The sequence below is a fragment of the Misgurnus anguillicaudatus genome, chromosome 3, assembly GCF_027580225.2.
Source record: "Misgurnus anguillicaudatus chromosome 3, ASM2758022v2, whole genome shotgun sequence".
Taxonomy (NCBI): domain Eukaryota; kingdom Metazoa; phylum Chordata; class Actinopteri; order Cypriniformes; family Cobitidae; genus Misgurnus; species Misgurnus anguillicaudatus.
Window position 1 is genome coordinate 40143496 of NC_073339.2, and position 23349 is coordinate 40166844.

Genomic DNA, 23349 nt, shown 5'->3' on the forward strand with positions numbered 1-23349 from the left:
GCGAAAGTTTCGTTTCTTGCACTGTATTGCTACTGTGGGCTTCTTAGAAGACTTTGAATGTTCTCTGAACATGGTTCATCTCAGCCGTCTCGCGGTAGAAACCTTTATATGTCATTGTAGCGATTAGGTGCGTCAGGGCGGTCAGATATTGTAATTCAGTGGCGGCCGGTGACTTCTTTTTTCGAGGGCGCTTGATGCGAAGTTTGTCTCAACATGTATGTTGCCCGTCATGTGTGTGGTTCGTAATTTCAAAATATGTGTTCTGCGCATTGAGAGATCCTGTGTGCATCATGTGTCTTTCAAAATGAATCCCTTCTGCAGATGCGTCTAAAGGGTTTATGATTAAAGAGATGCTCGGGTTTGCCAGATACTCGCTTAATCGCATGCGTAATCAGAGTTTACTGTTAAGGGAGTGTCTTGCATGTATTTTGTGAACGTGAGCGTCTCTTTTTTAATATAAATGGTTTTGATGCGTGTGCAGCAGGCACTTATTTTGACAAAACACATGATGCACATGGTTCACAAGACGCAACAAACACATATTTTGAAAACGCAAGCAACACACATGACACTCCGAGCACTTATTTTGAATTTGCGCCCCTCAGATGAGCAGTCGCGTTTTGACATCACGTGTGTTGCACATAGGTTCACATGATGCGGCGAACACATATTTTGAAATGACGAGCCACACATCTGTCATTTTCAGACGCAGAGCCGCGCACAAAGTTTCAAAAAAGGCTGTGTTGGGGTGCCACAAGTAAATGAATGTATGGGAAACACTGGACTTTTACACCTGGTATTAAAGGGCATATATTATGGCCATTTTTACAATATGTAATGCAGGGATGTATTTTGCGTCGTCCACTTGTGATCCAATCAACCAAAACGTATCTTAAAGGAATATTCCATTTTCTTAAAAGAAAAATCCAGATAATTTACTCACCACCATGTCATCCAAAATGTTGATGTCTTTCTTTGTTCAGTCGAGAAGAAATTATGTTTTTTGAGGAAAACATTGCAGGATTTTTCTCATTTTAATGGACTTTAATAGACACCAACAATCAACACCCAAATCAACACGCAACAGTCTCCCTCAACGGAGTCCCAAAGGACTACAAACAATCCCAAACGAGGCACAAGTGTCCCATCCAGCAAAACGATTGCCATTTTTGACAAGAAAAATAACAAATATACACCTTCAAAGCACAACTTCTCATCTAGATCCGGTCGTGATGCGCCAGGTGACCCCACGCAATACGTCATGACGTCAAGAGGTCACAGAAGACGAACGCGAAACTCTGCCCCAGTGTTTACAAGTGTGTTGAAAAAGGACCGTTCCGACGTTGTTGTATGTGGAATGATACTAATTAATGTCTTTGTGTCTGTTTATTGTTTACAATGGTCTGCAAATGTGCGTTTTATATATGTAACACGTGACCTCCCTACGTCACTACGCATTTACGTTAGGTCGCGCTGGACCGGATCTAGACGAGAAGTTGTGGTTTAAAAGAGCATATTTTTCTTTTTCTTGTCAAAAATGACAATCGTTTCGCTAGACAAGACCCCCATGCCCCGTTTGGGATTGTTTCCTTTGAAACTCCGTTGAAAAAAACTGTTACATGTTGAGAAAAGTGTTAATTGTTGGTGTCTATTAAAGTCCATTAAAATGAGAAAAATCCTGCAATGTTTTCCTCAAAAAACATAATTTCTTCTCGACTGAACAAAGAAAGACATCAACATTTTGGATGACATGGTGGTGAGTAAATTATCTGGATTTTTCTTTTAAGAAAATTGAATATTCCTTTAATATCAGGTGTAAACAGGGCCAGAAGTAAAAGTAAAAAAAAATACTATTATTCACTTTATAAGTGCTTTTATTCAAAAAACAATGTACCAATTTTATTAGTGTGCGTGTGTGAATCGAACCCATGACCTTGGCGTTGTTATCAGGTAAGCTACAGTAGAAGTTTACCAGGCTAACGCAGACAAGCGTAACTTACTGAGGTAATCGAGTGAAATGATCTTCTGTTTTAGCCTTCTGTTTTCAGTAAGCATGCTAACATACCTAGTACAACACAGCAAATGTCAGCAAGTAAAAGCCAGATAAATTTACAGCATAGTTAATCTAATACTTTTATTACTAAACTAAAAATAAAATAACGTGCAAAGCTGAAGTCATAAAAGATACACTGAAGGACTTTTTAGGGAAGAGGTTAAAACCAAGTGATGAATCATGGTCGTAAAGCGGCTTGTTATCTAAATCACAATTTCCTCGCAAGACAGCGTAGTTTATTATAAAAACTCTCTAGGGAGATTCTAGTGAGCTTTTCAACTTTTCACACAGAGGATCTATCAGCGTGGTGACGCACCTTCAATTAGCTTAAATTGTTTTGTGTGTCTGAAGGAAAAAAGCTGTGAATACAGATCAGGACGTTGAACACATGCCCTCAACAAAATGGTCAGTCAAGACTAAAGTGACCATGCGTACCTTTTTCCCAGGGGAAAAACGGAAGGTATGGTCATCCTAGTCAAGACAGATATGGGGACTTGTATTGTGTTTAAAGGGGGGGTTTAATGGTATTTCAAGCATTCTGACTTACTTATTAACACAGTTATAGAGTTGTTTCCTCATGCCAAACGTAGGCAAAGTGTCAAAACAGCAGTTGGACGTGTTACAGAGTATTTCTGTGCCGAATGCACTTCGCCTGAGTTCGTACAAGTTTCGGCAAGTTTTTTTCGATTACAGTTCTAACTGACGTTTCAGGGGTTTTCGATACGCATCACTTCTTTATATGGGCTTCCACCGGAAAACTTCCCCCGGAAAGCCCGCCCACCCCTCAAAAAAAAGGAGACGCTAGATCTGCTAAAAGCATATCACCCCACACAGCTTTGTTTAATTTCAAAAGTCAACAATTGCACGAAAGAAGAAGTGTGTTTTTGGATGTAAGGAGAAGACATCCAGCCTTATGGAAACAATGGATATAGTTTATTATCCGGGGTAGCAGCAGAGTTTTGCGTGTGTGTTTGATGCAGTGGATTTTCCCAACCGGGTCATGACGAGTTGCACGCGGTAAGTAAGACTTCTGTCTTATGTTGGAAATAGTTGCGTGCATATTATATAAATGACACGAACATGTAGTGAATCATAAGTTAAAACAGTGTTGTATAGTGTTGCATGACTCGTACTCGCTCCTCCTGCGAAAGTAACTCCTCCTTCTTCATTTTTTCGTACGTTATCGTACGTTACTTTTTTGACAGCGATCAGCTGTAACATGTTAAGGTCCTGCTCGATTTTCGTTGAATTTGAGTAAAATAATGAAAAGTTTTTCATAAGATCCCCTGAGGTCAATGTGTTAGCATGACAGAAGCTCAATGCAGTCGTGTGAGAACAAGCAACAGCCAGCATTTTTCCTTCGCCCGAGTGCCTCCCACGTAAATTATTCGATTTTGATGGCTTACGTTTCTTCCCACCACAGAAAACCACCACAGTTTTATGAATGCCACTATGGCTGTAACTAATTTTAAGAAATAAATGACGTTTATAGAGTTTTGGAACCAAACTCTTAATTTGTAGTGATAAACGCTTCATACAATAAGGTTAAAGGTGCAGTGTGTTTTAGCGGCATCTAGCAGTGTGAATTGCAACCAACCGCTTAGTCCACCAAAACGCATAGAAAAGCTACACCACACGACAAACATGTTGTCGTCTAAGACAAAACACAGTAGTGACAAAACATGCTCTGTAGAGCAGTTTGTCCGTTTAGGGCTACCATAGAAAGATGGCGGCACAAAATGGCGACTTCCATGTTAGGGGACCCGCGCTGTATGTAGATAAATACGCCTCATTCTAAGGTAATAAACACATAACAGTTCATTATGTAAAATCTTTATACACCACTGATAATATATTTATGTATATTATATTGCATTCCTGTCATTAAATTCTTCTAAAGGTTACACACTGTACCTTTAAACATTGAGGAAATGGTTACTGGTGTCGTGCTAAAGATGCCAAGTTTGCCTGAAACTTCACTCAAGGGCTCGCTTGGAGCTGTACTCTAATGATCATGGTTTTTGGTATCTTTTTTGTTCTTGCTCCTAATGGGAATCGACCAACCTGATGGGACACGACATCGAAAGATAATCAATGCAACGTGTGCGGATACATTTATTTACAGCTTATGCTCATCTACAGTATGTCAGGAAAAAGTCTTGATGGTCAACTCGTGTACAGTACTAGAAAGTACGGCTGTGTACACACTACATCATTTTTAGAAGTGACGACCACATTTATTGGTGCAAGATTAATATGTGTGTGTGTACAGAATAAAAAAATTTGCTAACACTTTCCCAAATGTCAGTATGGTAGACATTGTGTAGTGATAACCATACCAACACTTTGGTATCTACTGGGCAGCTACTGTATAATGGGTGCCACCAATTTAACCTGTTGTTAGTTATTTTACACTATTGACCACATACATGTTATTGTCTAGCAATTGTCCATCTCTTTCTCTCTCTCTCACAATATGAACATTAAATGAAACACATATATGAAAACTCTAGTGTGCTCTTGGCCGTAGTGTGCTGGCAGATGTCTGATCTCATTTCGTCTTCACCTTTTTCTTCGCTCATCTCTAGTTCTCCTCAACCCCTTCCTCCACCCCCAGCCTCCTCTTCGCTGTAATTTTGAAAAAGGGAATCAAGTTGATTGGGAACATCGGTGGTGTCAGCACCCCCCTTCCCCCTTTTCTTGCTCACTCTCTTTTTTTGAATCGATAAAGATTACATACTCAATATACCCACTGCGGCTTTCTGCTGTGCTCAATCTCCTACCTCGGCTCTTATGTGAACCGCTGCTTCAAAGCAATGCTGTATTCATGTACATCCACAGACACAGCTGTGCCAGGTCATTACTGTACAGAAGGGGTCTCAGCTTGTGCTGTTTAATACTCAGCTCATCGAAGTTTGCAGGAAATCATAGCAGCCTTGATGGTTTGGGCAAATGTCTCTGGGCAAATGTAATCATAAAAACAATTCGGAAGCCAAACAATTTTAATTAATAAAGTAATGTACTAAACTCATTATTTAATGGGCCCAAAAGTCTTACCTGTGCTGGAATTATAAAGTTTATGTGATGTATTAATCATCTCTGATGTTTTTGTGGGAAAGTACATGTTGGTGCATCGTGTACTTCGGATCTTCTAACTTAGATGCAGTTTGTTTTGTTCATCATGACTTCAGGTCATGACAAGGCCTTGCTACAGTATAGATTTGTACAATAAGGTTGTATTTGTTAACAATTAGTTAATGCATTAGCTAATATGAACTATCAATGAACAATACTTTTACAGCATTTGTTAATCTTAGTTCATGTAAATTTCAGCATTTACTAATACATTTATAAAAACAAGCATTGCAACTGTTAACATTAGTTAATCCATGCTGATTAATAAATGCTGAAAATCTTTTTTGTTCATTGTTTGTTTATGTTAGCTACAGGTTATGCATTAATTTTTACTAATACAACCACGTTTTTGTAAATTGCTACTGGTTTTCTTAAAAGGCATAATAACTGATTTATTTATTGCATTAAAAAATATATATAAATATTTTTATTTTATAAATATTTGGTAACACTTTACTTGAAGGGGTGTTCATAAGACTGACATGACAACTTCATAATCATGACATGACATGTATATAGAAATGCTTTACTTTAATATAAAGTATACTTTATATTATATATATAAATATAAATACCTAATATATAAATATTTTTTTCTTAAAATTATACATGCATGTGTGCATATTTATATCTTCATAATTATTATACAAAGTAAACAAAAACTTTTATTCTGCTTTAGATTAATCGTTATGCATCCCTATAATACTATGTCAAATAATTTTAAATGCCTTAACAAAAAGCACAGACACCTCAAAATATCATACTTAACTTTATGTATGTGCACAATACATAAAAAACGGACAATTAACAGAACTTGTTCTTCCTCACATCGAAATTTTCTGATAGAAGAAAAAACGAACAAAACATTTAATCCATTTAATTTAATGCAATAAACTTTGCAGTGATATGGACCCAACAGTGCATGGCTTAACCCATTATTGTACTGTTTTCATTTTGAATTTTAGGTGAATCGGACTCCAAATACAATAAAATATAATTTTAGCAATTTTAATTATTATTATTATTAATTGATTAATTTTATTTGTTAAACATAGAGAAAACTTAAAAAAAAAAAAACATTATGAACTGAAGAATATTCATGACGTTGTTATAAAACTATTTGACAGAGTATTAACACTTAATGACATTTTATGACTTAATGACAAGTTATGATGTACTGGTTTATGTCAAGTTGTCATAACAAAGACATCTCAAACAGTGTTATCTTTGCATTTAAAAATTACATATTTGAACGAATGACAGTTATCATAAACGTGTATAAAACCTCCTTAATGTTAATGGCACGTGTCATGTCATGATTATGAAGGTGTCATGTCAGTCTTATGAACACCCCTTCAAGTAAAGTGTTACCAAATAATTTAATATTTTATAAATACCTTTATTTTATTAGTAAAATAAAAAAATTTAATATATAAAATATAAATAAATATTTTATATATAAATACTTTATTTTATGAGTGTATATAAATTCAAGGTACTGCATATATGATACAGTATGTGATATGATACAAAGATATGTTTTTATACAAAAAAAGTATTTATATATACAATAAAACGACTTTGGTTTAAAATGGTTTAAAAATATTCTGTTTATTTATTCACTTTTAGTATTTTATAAGAGAACTTGCATATTATTTTACTTTTAATGCAATATTGTGTATATCTAAAGAATATAAGATGGTGCAGTGGTATCCAATTAAGTCATTTATGATTGCACCATTTCCGGGTCGAACTTTCACTCACTGTTATGAGACAGCTGTTTATAAGTGCTATTTATTCATAGCACACATTTAAGATATACTTTTATAAACTTGTGGTACACTGTATTCTCCAGGCTCACTGAATCCTGGACACCAACACTTTAACATAAAGATGAACTACTCTCTGGTTACGACTGTGATTTTTCTGGAGTTTGTCTGTGCACAGTGAGTGTATATTAGCTTAGTTGTTTGTTTGCTTAAAGCATCTGAAGGGGCGATTGGTCTGAAATACAGCAAGATGGTTTATTGTGACCTTGGTGATCGATTATGAAGAGAACTTTCTTTCCCCATTCAAGTAGATACAGTAGATGGTTTTGTTTGACTGAAATAGCAGCACAGGCTTCGCTAAGATATATTTTCCTTAAAGGAAATTTGGTCATAGAAGGTTTGAAGAGATAAAATTTTCATGTTTGAGCGACTGAGACATTTTTGTCACCACTCACAGAACGCACACCTTCAATTTTTTAAAGAGATGGTTTTTCAATCTGCAATCCAGGTCAATTCAAGGAGACCATATCATACAGATTTTCACACTATTGTTCCAGCTGAGTTGGATAAGGAACGCGGCGAGGGAACATCAGATCTCTCCCTATATTTTTTGGTAATGCGTTCTGCCGGAAGAATTGCTGACTGTGTTCTTACCTCTCTCTGACTAGCGGCATCCTGGGATTATTTTCTTCATGCTCATGCTTGCTTTGCTTTCAAGTCAAACACACAGAGATAGAGGGGTGGCGGAGAGGACGAGTGAAAGATAAAGACGGTGAGAGAAGATCTGACTGAGAACAAATTGTTGTAGAATAATGCAGCACAAATCAATTTCTCTCACCGCCTGTTCGGCAGGTTGGATCGCTCATGGCCAATTGCTCAGCACTGTTTCTTTTGTTCTGTGTGTGTGTGATAAAGAGAGAGAGAGAGCGAGAGAGAGAGAGATGCTCTTTTTTCTGCTGTTGTGGACCTTGTGCAAATCAATGAACTCAGCTGTGATAATGACATATTGTTTTATGTCCAAAGGATTTATCTGATAACTTTGGCAAAACAACTTTTTCATTTGCATTTTAATTCATCCTTTTTATTCAATGCCTAATCAATGTGTGCCTACTTTTTTAGACACCTTTTTCACAAAACCTTTTGCAAGCAACATATGAATCTCAAAAATATGTTTCAACATTTTTGGAGGGATCTTAACACTGAAGAATAGCATTTCCCCGTCTGATGCAAGAAGTTCTAATATAGAGAAATGAGTCACATGGTAAATGCGACTCATGTGATTGGCTCACTAAAGTTGACCCTCATAATGATGCCTCATCCAAGATGGCATCAAACCCCTGACTCTCAACATATGGTACGATTTTTTATAATAACGAAAGTTTCCTGTGAACAACCTAATCCTACTTATTTAAAATGTCACACAAGAGTCCTAACAGGAGTTTAACCATAACCCTATAAAACTTTATATGGATTGTAAATTCGACTTTGCAAGAAGGTACTGGGAGAGAGAGAGAGAGCTTACAGTATTCCCAGAAGAAAAATTATAACAAACTGGCAAGAATAAGATCTGGCTAAGATCAGGCTTATCCTCAGCAGCTTGCGTGTGAACCGGAGATTTGGTTCATTGGCTGCCTGTGTCCACACACATGCTTATCCTTTCTCTTGTCATTTATTCATCTCACTTGGTAAGAATAGCACAGGCTGTATAAATTAACCAGCACTCCGGTGTCTGTTTGACAAGCAGATTGTCCTTAAACACACAAATAAGTTTTTGGTGGCAGGGGATTTCTCTGAAACAACCCATTAAGCAAACAGTTATCTTAGCTTTTGACCCATCTATTACATTTTTCTTAACAGAGATAGTTGCTAGTTTTAGCCACTACAGTACTGTAGTGCCGTGTGTGCAGTATGTACTACTGTATGCAGTTTGTTGAATATAAAAAATGACAAAAAAATTTATAGACGGTTTCAGCAGTAACAACATAAACATGCGGCTGTCGTGGTCCGCACGTAACTTCCGGTAAACTCCGCTAAGAATAAATAACAACAAAGTTTTTAAACGTAGTTTATTTATATAACAACAAAAAACAACAACAACACATGGATTAAAACCAAAACATTTGTTATTTTCGACGAGATCAGTTTAGCAACTAGTCAGACCATAAAAAAAAATTAAACCGGAAGTAAAGTTCGGATCCAGACGTGTATCGCGTCAGCGCACTTGCGTCCGATGAAACCGTCTATAGCTTAAATGCACTGTAAATATTAACGTATCTGCCAAATGTATGAATGTAAATTGATTTTTAAATTAAGGGCCAGATTTACGTAACAGGGCAAATTAGTGTGAGAGCGCAATTCCAAAAAAACGCAGATGGGAATGGTAATATCTGCAGGTCATTTACCAAAAAAGCGCAAAATTAAATAACACAGGCGCAAAAGCTGATTTCCATAATGACCAACGCAAATCTGCTAAGAGCAGCAAACTTTTTTAATGTCTCAAATAAGGAGAGCTGATGAGGTGTGGGTGATCTACTAACGCCTGATGCACTTAAGTTCAGCACCACGGACATCTCAGCTGAAAATTTGTGGTGTGAAGTCCCAGATAATGAAGGCGTAGGACACTGAAAAGAACTGGGGGACAAAAAAGGAAGTTTTTAAAAACCTGGTATTGTGTGATTTCTTATGTCCTCCAACAAATAAAAAGTACATGGCTTGGCAAACAATATTTTTGAATAATATGTTCTTCTGGCATTCCAAATAATCTGTTATGTGTTAAAAAACTCCTCTCCCGTGTACCACTCTCTGATCTCTGTGATGCCTCTTCTATCAGCAACAATTACAGCCATTTTAAGCGCAAAAGGATTTAAGATAACGTTAAATAATGGCGCAAATACCAGTAATATCAAACGTGCAAACATTAGTAAATACTAGCGGTACGTAAATCATTTAAATAATATCCTTCCGTAAATTTTGCATTTGAAAGGGAAACTCCTAGAAATGCTTATGCAGCAAGATCAGTCGCAAAATAAGTAGACCACACCTTTTCAGCGCTAACTGTAAGGCGGCGTGCACACCAAAACTTTTTTACACGGCTGAAAAACGCCCTGCGGACAGATTTATTTCAGCCGACTGACAGCTTTCTTTAGCTGAGCGCTTTGGTTGCTGTGATATTTTTGCTTTGTTTGTCAGTCATTGAACGATGTGCTGTGATTTGTCCCGCCCCTCTTCCACTGTGATTGGACGGCCGTGTGAGAGCTGACATTGATTTTCCTCCAAAGTTGAATATTCATATATATTTGAAAATTTGGTCAAATTTTTTTTATTATGTTATCATCACGTTTTTGTTGTGGTTTTTTGTGCTGCGTAGCTGTATTTTTTAGTTATGAAGTTATGCAGATTGAATGATATTAAAGGGACAGTAAGTAGGGTTTTAGGTGTTTTATTAATCAAAATCAATGTCATTATTCATAAATATGTCCTTGTTGGTGTCAAATGACTTCTGCCAGTGATCTGACTTTTCTTTGTAAGCTTATAATTTCTTCTCTTTACTTACATTGAATGGGTAAGTCCAAGGTGGCTTCCATATCGTTTCGCCATACTAATAAACTATAATAGCAGAGAGGGACAAAAAGCACTAGCCTACTAACGCGTTTCCACAATGCGTTTTCATTCAGAACATGTGAACTAGCTGAAATGGACAAGGAGATCAGCGATTACACAATGGCTACCGTAGTTGCAACACGCATTTGGAAAAGCGAGGCGCTAGAGAGCACTATTCGTTTGAATGCAAAAACAATTTCACCACTAGATGGGGTAAATCCTACTTATTGTCCCTTTAATTGGAATGCACAATCAAATAACAAGATTTTTACAAATTAAAAAATTACATTTTGGAACCAAACTCTTCATATATATGTTTCATACTCTAATTTTGAGATTAGGAACATCAAAGTTTGATTTTCAATCACTGATTTCTAGGGTTGTGACAATTAATCGGGCAAATGCGCGTTTTCTCAATTAATGAATTTGAATGTATTACGGTGAAATGCAGCCACATTCAAAAGCCAGAGGGCGCTTTCGGGCGCTTTTTCCATTTGTTCCACAAAAGAAGTATCATTACAAACACTATTCCAGGAAATATCTAGAGGCACATTTATATCGCTGTATTCAGATTCTGTTTCAGGTATTTTCATGATAATAGAGAATATTTTGAATGATTGTGTTTGACGAGTGTTGCTTTTTAAAATAAACTTAATTAAACGTTTAAATAAAACGTTATAAACGAGTCAAACTCGTAGTGATTTTAGATTGATAAGAACTTCCTACTGATCACGGAGCCGTAGTGCATGCACAAGCTGTGCATGAAACACAGAATCGGAGCCTTGCGATTCAGAATCGATTTAGACAGGTCTTTTTAATGGCAACGCGATGCATCGATGCACATCCCTACTGATTTCACATTGATTTCAACATGACCTTCCTCAGTCAATATAAGATATCAAGGTTATATTTCCACAGAATGTTCTTTACATTATGTAGGATAATTTTATGTAAAGAACAGTAAATGACAAAAAAAATAACTTTTTATGTATGTAACATGTTTTCTTCAAAAAAGAAAATGTATCAGGCTCAGGTTTAGGTTTAGAAATTGTACTTTAGGCTATGTCCACACGAAGCCGGTGCATTCCCTATCTGATAATTTTTTTTCCTTGCTCTAAAAAATTTATCCGTAAACACGAAACCGACTGAAAGCGGTTTAGTATATATGCCGGACCAGTATGGGGTGCTGTAATTCTGCCACAGATATACACTATACACGGAGAAGAAGACTTTAAGCATGCGCATAACCAACGTATGGTGTTGTCCATTATCGCTTGTTGGTCACCACAGTTGCATAGAAGCAATAGATTTTGCTGTAATAAAGCTAGTAGGCTTTAGTAGCTTCTGTAGCACGAACACAATCACGTAGTCCGCCGTTATTGTTGTTGCTGTTACGTGTGACGCTTTCGACACGTGATGTGATGACGTTTTCGCTTCACAAAATATACGGATTGGCTGTACAGACAAAACCGCAAGGGTGTCGGTTTCAGATTTATCCACTTTAGGACCCGGTTTCAAAAAATAGCGGATTCAGTCTCCCAAAACGCCGGATCCGTGTGGATGAAACGCCAATACGATAACAAATTTATACGTATACAGTGATACGCGTCTCCGTGTGGACAGCCCCTTAATTGCAATGAAAATGTTATTAGTCAGTAATTGAAATGACTTATTTTTGTAACTGTCACATTTAGTCAATGCATCGATATTTAACAAATTTGACTGTCTACATCAGTGGACGAATGCGAACATCGCATATTTTTATTTGAATCACAGTATTGTTCTGCTCACGATTTAATGCCAATAATGCCAGGTTGTCCAAGTAATGCCAATTATGCCCATGAAACATTTATTGCTGGTTTCCTAAAAGTTGCTTAAAGATGTTTGTCAACAGATTAAATACGAATTATGAGGGATTTCATCATATACATGGTTGAATTATACATAAGCATTGTTCATAATTCATTTGAAAGTATCCAGATAGAATATGTAAATATTGTATTGTACAGCTGAACACTTGAACCTGCTGTGTGCTAAGTCATTTTTCCACTAGGGTGCGATTACACTTAAACATGCCAGTGGGCATAGCTTACTGGAGTGGTACCATGTAAATTTATGTGTCCCTGAAACATAATTTCTCAGGCCTGTGAGGACAGCGTCCGTGACGTCTGCCAAAAGTAATGTACTCAAGCTGTGGTTTCCAGATATTTACATTAGGGAAATGCTGTGACAAGGTTTGTGATATAAATGGGATAATGCAGATTAACTATTAATCTGCAATCTAAATTACTTTTTGCCTTCCATTTTTGTTTCTCATATACTGTTACAGTACAACCAGGGACAATGGATCTCGATTAGTTTTCACTCCAGAGTCTTACACTTGCATTTCTGCATCCCTCATTCTTTCGCTGGCCTCCGCCTCCATCTCCTAATCTCTCCCTCTTGTTCGGACTCCATCACTGGCAGCGGTTATTTTTATCTGGTCTGTGGGTTTGCTGTTGTGCAGTGAGTGTGCAGGTTGTCCAAGTACTTGCTGGTGGATTGCGCCCTGGAGACTCACCGAATCTGCCCTGATGATTCCTTGCTGAGTGAATCAGTGTTTACAGCATAGCTGCAAAAAAGTTGTCATACAGTATAGCACTGGGATTTCACTGCTGACATGTTAAACCGGTGTTTACAACAGCTTGTTAGGAAATAGAATCAGATGCTTACAACTTAAGAACTTATTTAAAGAAAATATTTTTTAGGGGCGTACAAATGAAGGAGGAAGCATTATAAAACTTAACCTAAAGCATTATAAACTTGACATCAGTTAGGTTGATAAATTGTTGTCTCTTAAAACGGTTGTGTTAAAACAACACATTTTGTGTCTAGTTAAGGACAACACATTTAATGTTCCAGTGGCGGTAGCGGAAGGAAGCGATAGCGGGAGATGTAATGCAACACATATTGAACTACGGATGAGAAAAAGAGCCATAGACTGTAAAATAAGATAGACAACGCCTGTTCGCTCTATTCCACTGGTGAAAAGTGAAGCCGTCAGTGTCCCGATACGGCGCTGACTTCTTGGGCCTTGAGTCTGCGCAGTAGCGATTTCGGGACCAGTCCTGCGCAGTAGTGAGCAGGAAGTAAATGACGTAACACCACCGTTTTTATAGCATTAAATTGCTAACTAAAAACAAACTTATTTTAAAAACAAACACTTTAATTTACATCAGCGTGATAAAAACTACAGTAAATGACAGAAACCAGCTTCAGAAAAAAGATAATTCAAGTGTAATTAATTTAGTTGGTCTCAAGTCCCATTGAATAACATGGGGAGGCGGGGTTTATGACCTAAACTGGGACCAGTCACTGGGGGGCGATCGAGACGTTTTGGATTCACTTTTCAGGGCTTGTGCAGCACGCTTGATCAGGACGTACAAAGGATGAAAGTATGCTGCTATGTCACTCATCTCAATATGATTATGCAACCCATTCTCACCAAAAAGCATACAAATGACACGCAGTGTGATTATCGTGCAATAGATACGACAAATTCCGGTTTTGCGTGCATATGATACACCTGTCCTTCCCATTCACTTATATGGCGAATCGTTTCGTGACGTTTTGTTTATTGTTTTCTCATTTGTTTTCTGTTTTTTTTTTTACATTTTCGCTTGGGTTTTGGGTTAGAACAACTTTTTGTTATATAAAAATGACATCCTAACTCTAACCCCAACTCCAAGCGACCATGGCTTAAATATAGACAAAAACATAGAGAAACCTGTATATTAAATAACCTGCTTAAACAAATGTGAAATCTAACCCTAAACCCAAGCGAAAAATTGTTTAAAAAACAGAAAACAAATGAGAAAACAATAAATAAAACGTCACGAAACGATTCGCCACATAAGTGAATGGGAAGGACTGGCGTATCATATGCACGCAAAATCGGAATTTGGCGTATCTATTGCACGATAATCACACTGCGTGTCATTTGTACGCATCTTGGTGAGAACGGGTAGGATTATGATATGTATATAATGAAGCATATCTAATATATCATTATGTAGCTTGCTATGCAATTACACATAAAGCAGTAATATTCATTTATGCAACATTGACTACACATTCAAAAGGATCACTTTCACTTATTATTAATATTTTTCTACATATTACTATAATAGCAAATTAATTAAAACTGTTGCATAACAGAGATTTAATGTAACAAAGTCATAACTGTGACTGAAAATAATACATAGTATAATAGTTATTAAATGTATTCAGGAATTTAATTTGTTAGTTTAGTGCAACGTTTTAATAAGTCATTAAGATAAGGTTAAGAAAAGATTTACTTACTTTTAATAAATAATGTATATTAAAAAGATAAAAAAACACTGCATATATTTTTTTAAGTATTATTATATGTTAAATAATATAATTTACACAGTACATTTACAGAAATATTGTACTTTAAAATAGCTCTGCGCCCCTCCGATGAAATGTCAATCTCAGAAATGGCCCAAAGCTAGTTTGAGTTTGAGACCCCTGTTTTAACACATCTTGTGTGGTCCCTTTTATTTATTTGAACACAAAATCAACACATGACGTGTTAAATAGCATAACACAAAACTATGTACTGTAGTACAGTTTCTATAGACAGACAAAACACAGATAAATCATACAATCATCATCAAAGCACAGAAGTAGTTAAGCATTCACTAATGTACACAATAGCAATACTGATGTGGTATACATGTCATCTTTTAATTTTGAAAACCTTAAAATCTTGTAACCTTGGAGCACAGAGATGTACACTGTATGTTAAACATGATGAATATTTGTCAGTTATGAAACTAAAGCTCGTATCATCCAGCTCAATTAATTTTTAAGTTTTGTTCAATGTCAGTGCAGCCAAATCGATAATATTTCTGAATGTTAAGTGTCTTTAAAACCTCAACTAAGCAAGCCAAAGGACTACCTAGAGGAACATTTTATTGCTGATATGTTGCCTTTTTTATAGCAATTTAATGGAGTTCTCAGTTGTGTTTCAGTATCAACTTATTATTTAAAGTCCCCCTGTTGTGAAAATCAAGTTTTTATTGTTGTTTATATGTTTATGGTGTTTTTAATATGCTTTAAGACAAACCATGTGCAAATTTAGGATTAAACACCATTGCTGAGTATTTTCTCCATAAATAAGCTGTTTTTTTTTAATTTGCGGTTTTAAATTGCCCCACAAACGATTGCAGCACTGCTGCTTCAACTCTGCTTTTGCGACGTGAGCATGCGCTGCTTACACATGCAGTGTGAATGTCTTAACCCTTGTCCCATTAAAAATGCTTCTGAAGTCGAATCAGAATCGATTCAGTGTTTCATGCACAGCTTGTACGTGTACTATGGCATTTGGTCAGTAGGAAGTCCTTATCAATCTAAAATCATTATGAGTCTGAGTCTTTTATAACGTGCATTTAAGAAAAGCAACACTCGTTAAACAAACTCATTCAAAATATTCTTTATTATCATGAAAATGCCTGAAACAATTTGAAGAACAGCGATATTAATATTCCTATAGAAATTTCCTGGAATAGCGTTTGTAATGCTACTTCTTCTGTGGCACAAAGGGAGTTTCTGCACGAGAGCGCCCCCTGGCTTTGGATGTGCCGGGATTTCACCGTTATTCATTAAAATTCATTCATTGAGATAACGCACATTTGCTCGATTAATCGTTGCAGCCCTAATATCAGCCCTATAAAAATTTGTGCTGCAAACGCGCAACTCATGTATGTATTGTGAAACTGACCTTAGTACCTACGTGTTTGGAACTGCCGAACGCAGCATCTATGTACACGTATATCTATGGTTTTAGCCGGTGTGCTGGAGTGAATGCAGGGACTAATTTGCATATTCATATGTCCGCATATACTAAATTATGCAAGGGATTTAAATTCAAGATAATTTAAACCATTATAAAAGCGAAAAGTGTTATCACTGTGCGTTTCTCTGTGTACTTTCTTTTTCACATAAACATCAACAGTCACGGATGTTACTTACAGAGAAGACGACTGATCGAGTTTATCATGACTTAACGAAAGGTTAGCAGTAGTGTTTCCCACACACACCAGTTCTCTTCTCTTGGTGTGAGTCTGTGTGGGAGCTTTTTCCCTCTCTATGATGCAGTATGCACGCATGTGTGTTCTGTAATCGCATTCGTGTATTAATTCTGAATTTGCATAGAATTGTGTGTGCTGTAGGTGATATACAATAAAAATATCACTCGCATTTAAAATTTAAAAAATGCTCATAACACAACAACACATTGATGAGAAGAGCAACAGCATTAAGGCTTCAATGTAAATGTATGGTGATTTTGTCAGATTATGTCGCGTTTATAAATCAGGATTTTAGCAGCAGTTTAAGGAACAGCTGGTTGGATTAAACACGAGGTGTTACTGGGTTGTGTTTAGTCACTATTTTATAGCCTACTTGTTTTATGTCTGACAACAGAACAGATAATATGTAAAAAATAGCATTCAGTTGTGTTAAAATGCAATATAATGTGACAGATCAAACAGTAGAAGTGAAACATATTTCAGGTGCCAACACTAGATTAAATGCAAACACGATGCAATGACATCACATATATGCTAATTAGCGTGTGACGTCATCATCGCCATAGTCTCAAAATCCTGTGGGGAAAAATACCACAATATTATTATTTTAATTTCAATTTTACTGTGACTAACATATATTTAGCTAATCTGCAAAGCAGATTAAATCAAATCAGCAATCATGAGTTTGACAACTTTGGCTCAAGACGTGTCCAAAGTGTTCCGGAGCCAGCGGTGCATTATGTTCCCGGTCGTTCACGCTCGGCTAAAAGGACAATGACATTGTGCTAACACTGTTTGTGGTCTTGTTTGGAGCGCTGCCTGGGCACTACAATATTGCAGTGGCTCTGCAGCAACAATGCAGCTGGGGGGACTGGAGAGGCTAAGTGAATTAGCATTTAAATCACATCTGACCCGAACTGTGCAAAGTGAAATTGAGCATATCGCTTATTACGGGAAGGGGGGAAGCTGAAGGAGATCCATAAGGTGGGGAGGGGGAAATTAGATGCGTAGAGTTTGAATATGCAATGTTGCCTTGGTCGGATCCTGAGTCCTTGCCTCCAAATTAGCTCCTGAGTTCATCTTGAAGTTAATATAAAAAGTTAACATAAAAATTTACATAAAAATCTGACAATAGTGTAATCCACAGAAAAAAAGGTCAGTGATGAAAAGTATGATTAATAAGATGATTAAATTGGACCACTTTGCTTTAAAGGCCAAGTGTGTAATTTTTTTGCATGTTAAAGTTTAAATAATGTGAAAAGGTCTGAATTACACACTTCAAGTTTGATCAAAATTGAACAGCCACTACAAGGCAGAATGGCCGAAACGTTTGTCTTTTGTATCTCCTGTTAAAATAAAACAAGTACATTTTAGAGACCAGAGCTTTTGTATCGTTCTACTTACTGTTTGTAAACCATGATGCAAATCTGCAAATCTTTTGCAGCGATTTTTGTATGAGCATATCAGTGAACACCCCTGACCACTCGGTGAGTTTCACGTCTTTGTAAACGAAAGTTTAATGCATTTTAGGAAGAAGTGCACCCATGCAGCCATTGTAAAGGTGGGGAGTAATACAACAAACACCCGAAAATTCTCAGGCCAGCATCATATGTCCAAATTTCAGTCATAAACAATCTGAAAACAGGCCTTTAAATGTAAAATACCAAACTTGTCATTTAAGTTTTGTTTGTTTTTATCTTCTTTTTATGCTTGTATAAGGTTTTTGTGAGACATAACATTTCCATGGTATTAAAAGATTTTAACTCTTTCACCGCCAGCATTTTTTTAAAAAGTTGCCAGCCAGCGCCAGCGTTTTTCATGATTTTCACCAAAGTTTAATGCCTTCCAGAAAATGTTCTTCTTTAAATATATAAACATACAATATACCAAATGAAAGAACAGACCCTCTGCTTTCAAACAAAAAAAAAACGTTTCATCCTACCTTCAGTGGTTCTTTTGTAATCAGCTTTTGAAAATGGGTAGGTTTCTGCAAAAACACCACATTTTGAGCAAAAAGCAGAGATAATTCCATTTTTGTGACGGACTTTTCATAGAGATCCCATTCAGAGCGATCTTTAAAACAGACATGGACATGCAGCAGCTTGCCATAGGGCAATACTTCCGGGTTTAAAAAGTTGTGGAAAGACGGAAATACTCGTCATTGGCGGGGAAGCGTTTTCTCTTAATTGACGAGATATCTCGTCAATGGCGGTGAAAGAGTTAATAACAGAAAAACCTTATTAAAACATAAAAAAACTCTACCGCGATACATATCATTATCATGATATAAAATAAATCCTATCGTGATTTTGGTTACATTGTCCACCCCTAGTACCATGGCATTCTTTGAGTTACATTTTCATATCATTCAAATTTAGAAATGTATTACTTTGGTAATACATAAAGGTTCTTAAAATAGTATTTGTTCCATAAGGAACCTTTAACATTCACAGAAACTTTCTGTTTTACCAAAGCAGATTGATGCTGAAGGCAACTTTTCACACTTGTTTTGTTCTGATTTGAGAAAACATAAAGAAACTTTTTTTAAGACCATAATTTCAGTAGTTGCCGTTGATATGCATATACAGTAGTTCATACTAATGGGTCTTAAAGTTTCTTGTGGGCTTGACCCGGTGCCCTGTCAAGCCTGCGAGTTCCATTACTCAAATAAAATCATAGTGGCAGTTTAATAGCCCTTGTTCAACCTCTAATCCACAGGGAGCGCTTATGCACATGAATAACCTTTAGTTCATTCTGGTTACCATCTCTTTTTATAAGGAAAGAAAACAAAATTTTATTAATGGCAAAATACATACTTCAGAGTTAATATTTTGTTTATTCGCCTGGAATTGTCTGAAAATACTTTTCCTTTTTTTAATGTGATTTTAATGATTGTTTTGCAACATTCTGAACCACATAAACTCATTATCAAATTGCACGGAGAATGAACACAATGTTTTCTTTCCCTTGCGCCTTAACTTAACTACGACCTTAGATGAAGCTCCACACTTTATTGCCAGATATGCAGTTTTGCTTCTTAAGCTTGAGAAACTGATGCACAAAGCTTTTTTTTATCACCGAGGGCTTCAGGGGGATTTTGCAATGTACCCTTAAAGAGACGATTCTGTAGACAAGGCTTATTTTTAAAAGAGCTCACCTATATACAGTCATCAGTATAAACGTGACTTGCTTACGTAGCAGAACTCTCAAATGAGCATCCTAACAATAGCAAGAGATGTAAACGGCTTCAGCATGCCTTTAGGAAGTTTCATCCACTTTTATGCGAGACATCAATTTTGTAAAAGTGTTGGCCAGTTGCCAACACTTTTACAGAATTGATGTCATTTGGCAGAACAAGCAAGACATCAGTCACAGGGCGCTTCCCTCACAAGTATGCTTTTCATCCTATCTTTGACATTGATTTACGGAGACATATAAATGTTATTTTAAGGGAAATATTATGTGTTACGATGCAGCTGTTTTTATTTGATGGTTTGCGATGGAAAATGCATTACTTGTTCGTTCGGATAAGGTTGTAGAGAAAGAAAACAATGCAGATATGAAAGAAGCTTATCAAATTTTTAAAGGGTGGAGGATACGCTACCATGTATTTTATAGTTGGTGTCAAAGACTCTATATTTGGATACTTGGTAGAAGCTGACTTCTAACTGTTGATAAGAGCAGGTCATACAGTATGAAATCCATCAAACCTCAAAAACCTTGAAAAAACCTTCACACTTGTACTATTGTTCATGCATTTATCAATCCACATATAACATGATTTCAAAATACAATACAAAATACAATAAGTCCCAAAGCGAGTCAAAAACTCGAAAATATTTGAAAATCTGATTTGTTCCTAAAAGTATTGAAAGCTGAGATACTGGCTTTCTTTATTGACCACAGTGCAAAAATAGTACCTTCATAATGGGGAGTAAACACGCAAATTCAATATTTTGCGCAAGTTACATACAAAGTCAATGTAAAGACCCAAATAGATGCGAACTTGTGCCGGGCAATGCACATGACACGATTTGGGTGACGTGATTGATGTGAAAACAGGCACTATTCACCTCAAATGAGTCTTCACGCAAGTTGAAAATATTAAACTCAAGCAAAAGATTTGCATGACACGAAGTTAAATCTCGCAACTAATGTAGAGCGAGGAACGCAATGCTTCACATTTGGTGTGCACGTAACATTAGGGTTGTGTCAATAGACGATACTATTGTCTATCGACAATACCGCAATATCCACTAGATCCACTAGACCAGTGGTCTTCACTATTTTTTTTCATGAGAGCCACACTGATAGGTCAGGGTCAATAGGAGAGCCGCCTTTACCGCAAAGTATCAAAAGTTACATGCAGTCATAAACAGCATGTCTGCCTATCAATCCATCAATCTGTTGCAATGCAATAAATACAAGGGCAAATCATTCTTTATCATTTACCAGTCTGAGACAATATGATTTCCCTTAATGACAAAAAAAGGATTCTTATAATATGCTTATGCAGTACCCCCAAACCACCAGGGGGCCACCTTTCTCGTAATTTCATGCGCCGCTGCACAGAACGGTTGGCGAGTGACATCTGTGCCGCGAGAGCAATTCGAAAGCATAACAAGCAGTCTGATCTCACGGTACTTTGATGTCATATGACGATCGCTCTGTGCAAGAGCTGCATGTGATTGAACACGGTTCTCGACGTGTATCTTGATCTAATAGGTATGGTTTTCTAACAAAGTTAGCGTCCGGAGCAGAGAAAACAGAAAAAACGCATGCCTGCATGATCATATCACTGTATTATTTACTGCCATGCGAGCCACAAATTAAAGCTTGCCGAGCCGCATGCGGCTCACGAGCCGCGCAATGAAGAACACTGCACTAGACACTTACCCAATTTATGAAAAAACTGAAACCAAAACATTATTAACTAATTTTAAACTCTGTGTATGCTTTGATAATCATTCTAAATCTGATATCTAACCAAATTCAATTATTTCAGCTTTTTTCTCAAAAATTAGTATTTTTAAAGATAAATACCCATATTTTAGAGTTTATAAGCAGAGAAAAAAATATAGATACTGTAGGATGAAACTTTTTTTTGTGTTTTTTTTGTGTGTTTATTGTTTGTTTGAAACCAGAGGGTCTGTTCTTTCATTTGATATATTTGTATGTTTATATATTTTTAATAGAAAATTTTCCTGGAAGGCATTTTTATAAAACTTTTGTGAAAATCACAAAAAATGCTGGGAGGCAACTTTTCAAAAAATGGCTGGCGGGGAATGAGTTAACATTCCCGCAAAACCTGCACTTGCGACATTAACGCGCATTAAATGCTTTTCCTCGTGTGAGAGAGGATTGCCCTTTTGGATTTTGTTTTTGGAATGATTCTATTGTCATTTTTAGACACTTCAAGGCACAATATGTACGTTTTCGTTGCCAGAGGTCGCATTTTTAAATCAATGATGAAAGCGAAGCTTGATGAGGCAATGTAGGAGAGTAAAACAATAGGAGATGTCATTTTACCATCCAGACATTTATGGAATTCATGAATCATATTTATGGATGAGGTAATAAATTAATTTAATTTTGGTCTTCTGTATTGCCAATAGATAATCGTGATCCACAATGACTGAACAACACAACAGCAGCATGCTAGATGCTGTATAACCACCACCTCCGCATTTGTCCATGTGTGTTGGCATAGTTTCTACAAGCAGAAACTAAGGATAGCACAGATAATGCATCATAGGCACCAGTGACAAGGAAAGAGCCATTATAGAAATGTGGAAATGTGGAATTTACAAATCCTTGGGAACTTTTGGGATAATTTAAGTACACAACTGCATAAGATTAATCACACTGTGCAAGTGTTTTTTTTATATTTTATTAAATTCTGTGCCTTTCAGTAATTGATTTTAAGAATATTTGAAGAGTTTGATTCCAAAACGCAATAAACGCCATTTTTGAAAAAAATGAGTTACTGCCAGAATCAGTTTATAACAGGTCAGTATTAAAAAGTAAATTCTTAATTTTACGCAAAATCCAATATTCGCCATGTTATTGTCATCTTTTCTTCCTTTTTTCCCAAAATGCAATAAACGCCACTCCCCCTTTTCTACAGAATGCCATAAATCCACTCCACAGATTACAGGTAGCGCACCATTCACGCAATGTAAACAAACAATGGTGGGGCGCTGAGTACACGGAATCCTAGTTTTCCTCATCTACTTTGTACTTCGTGATCAACAAACAAACAAAAACAAAATAATACTTTAATAGCATTGATTAACCTGTGATGGTTTTCTGTGACGGGAAAGAAACGTTAGCCATCAACATCTAATAATTTACGCAAGAGGCACTCGGGAGACGATCGCTTGTTTGCCCGGGCCGACAGCATCAAGTTTCTGTCATGCTTACACATTGACCCCAGCGGATCTTATGAAAAACTTTCCATAATTTTACTCAAAGTCAACAAAAATCGAGCAGGACCAAAACATTTTACAGCTGATCGCTGTGAAAAACGTTAAGCGACGACGTCAAGTATAACAGCAATGACAGTGATCTTAATATCACAAAGTAAGTGTTTTCATTAATGACATTAATGTTTATATTTTTAATTAGTGTGTACAACTAGTCAACTAAATGAATATAACATGGCAAAGATGAATGCACATTTATATAGGCTATTGAT

At 36.5% G+C, this 23349-nt stretch overlaps 1 protein-coding gene across 1 annotated transcript in view; it reads left to right on the forward strand.

Moving 5' to 3' along the window:
- The window catches only part of trpc5a (transient receptor potential cation channel, subfamily C, member 5a), an 83911-nt gene that overhangs the window by 30642 nt on the left and 29920 nt on the right, over positions 1 to 23349 (forward strand). The window lies entirely within an intron of this gene.